Below are 2,474 nucleotides of genomic sequence, written 5' to 3'. Positions count from 1 at the left end.
ATCTCACGTCTTAGTCGGAGAGGAGGTACATGGGCCTCAACTTCCAATCGTGGAACTCTGGTACAGGTTAGGGCTCCAAGACACATTCTCAAACATTTATTCTGTATCACATCCAACCTCCTCAGGGTATACTCGCTCGCCGAAGCATACACCTGAGAGCCATAGTCTAATTTAGATCTAATTAGGGACTTATAAATCATTAATAAAGATCTACTGTTGGCTCCCCAGAGGAAACCCGAAAGGCATTTAGGAATATTTAGTTTTTTACTGCAATATGTTACTAGATAGTCAACATGACTTTTCCAATTTAGTCTTATCAAAATTTAACACTAGGAATTTAACTATTTCGAAACGGGATCGGGTTGTTGTCTAACGTTAAATGGAAATTCGGGATATTAATTTTTCGGGTGAAGACAACCGTGATATTATTGTTGGGTGAGAACTTAAATCCCCACTGTAGCGCCCAACGATGAACGGACTCAAGCACAGCTTGAACCCGCTCAGCCAAAAATTGTGCACTAGGCGAAGATGTACCACAGCGCACAATCATCAGCATAAAGTGAGTATTTAAGATCTCGCGGGACGGAAGTTGGAGACAGAATATCATTAATCATAATATTAAATAATGTTGGGCTAAGAACGCTGCCTTGCGGCACCTCATTCTCTTGGACAAATGTGTCCGAAGTGTCACCGAGTGCTGCAAGTTTCACAGCAAAAGTTCTATTGTTTAAAAAGTTTTTAATGAATATGGATAAATAACCTCTTACACCAAAAGCATAAAGTTTGCTTAAAATTCCGTTTTGCCATGTCATCTCGAAGGCTTTTTCTAAATCTAAAATACGGCAACCAAAAAACGCACTTTACTGATTGACTCTATGATAGAATGTTCTAGGTGTATTAAATGATCCAATGTACCTCTGTTACGACGGAAAGCACACTGTTGATCATTTAATGAACCCTTTGATTCTAACACAAGAAGTAGCCTTCTGTTAACCATTCTCTCCATGACCTCACAAATGCAGCTCGTGAGCTCAATAGGTCGAAACGAATTTATATTCGTTAGGCGTCCGGAGCCTTTTGGGATGGGGATGACGTGCGCAAAGTGCCATGAGTTTGGAAACGTTCGAGACGTCCAAATCTCATTGTACAATGCTAACAGCTTAGTCAGGATGGCCTGACTAAGGTGCTGGATCATCCCGTAAGTGATCCCGCTGGGTCCCGGGTTCGAACCTTTACAGGATTTCAGGGCAAGAAGCAAAGTCTGAGTCTGGTATCTGCAGCTCGGCCTGTCGCTTGTGGTGTAGGAAGCGCGGTTCGTGATTGGCCGAGCTGCTTGTTTCTGAGGATCTCCTGGCGAGTGTGTTGGCCATGTCCACCGGGTCGTCGATTATTCGATCTTGGTGGAGGATTTGAGGAGGAAGTGGCGGCTTGTATCTTCTTTTGATTTTATTAATTGTGGACCAGACCTGACTTAGTGGTGTGTCCTTGTTCACGGTAGAGACAAAGCCGCGCCAGGAGTCTAGTTTGGCTTGTTGGATAGTTCTTCTTGCCTGAGCCCTCGCACGTTTGTATGCAACAAAGTTATCATCTGAAGGCTCGTTGTCGACCATCCTACATCTCCTATTGCGCTCACGCAGTGCATTTCGGCAATCTGGTGTCCACCAAGGAACTCTATTCTTTGTGGAAATTGTAGAAACCTTAGGTATAGAGTTCTCAGCAGCCTTCGCTCAGTATGGTGGAGGTAACCTTGAGGACTTTTGCATCAATGTCACCACCGGATATATCAAGGACGGCTTGCCTTGTAAATGACACCCAGTTTGCTTTCTTATAGTTAAATTTAGGCGGAGACGAGTTGGTAATAATGTCGCATGAATAAGAAAGACAGATCGGGAAATGGTCACTTCCTAGGGAGTCGTCATAAATACCCCAAGTGATGTCGTTAAGTATATCCGGCGATGACAAGGATACATCAATTGCAGAGATATTGCCAGTTCGGTCATCTACACGAGTTCCACTACCATCGTTCAGAAGAGTGAGGTTGGCGTTTATCATAAAATCAACCATTTGTTCTCCCCTGGTGTCTGCCCGGATGCTTCCCCACTGATAATGATGAGCATTGAAGTCTCCTAAAACTATTTTACGGTGGGGCAACAAGCAAGTTTAACTCGTCATTATGAAGTGCATTGGAACTGGAGCAATATATTGAGCAAATGGCCAAGTATGTGTTATCAAATTTCCCTCTACATGCGACATAGTGTGAAGTAAATTTTGGTGTACATAGATAGCTACCCCACGATTCTCGTCTCTTCTATACGAGTGATAGCTATCTAAAACGGAACAGTCTTCGACTGTGCCGTTTAGAATGGTCTCCTGTAGACATATCACGGCTGGCCTATACAGTGCAAGCAGCAGTTGTAATTGTGCTTGCTTATGCCTAAGGCCTCTACAATTCCACTGGATGATGTTGAACGTGT

This window comes from Panulirus ornatus, chromosome 70 (assembly GCF_036320965.1).
Source record: "Panulirus ornatus isolate Po-2019 chromosome 70, ASM3632096v1, whole genome shotgun sequence".
NCBI lineage: Eukaryota > Metazoa > Arthropoda > Malacostraca > Decapoda > Palinuridae > Panulirus > Panulirus ornatus.
This window is presented reverse-complemented; position numbering follows the sequence as displayed.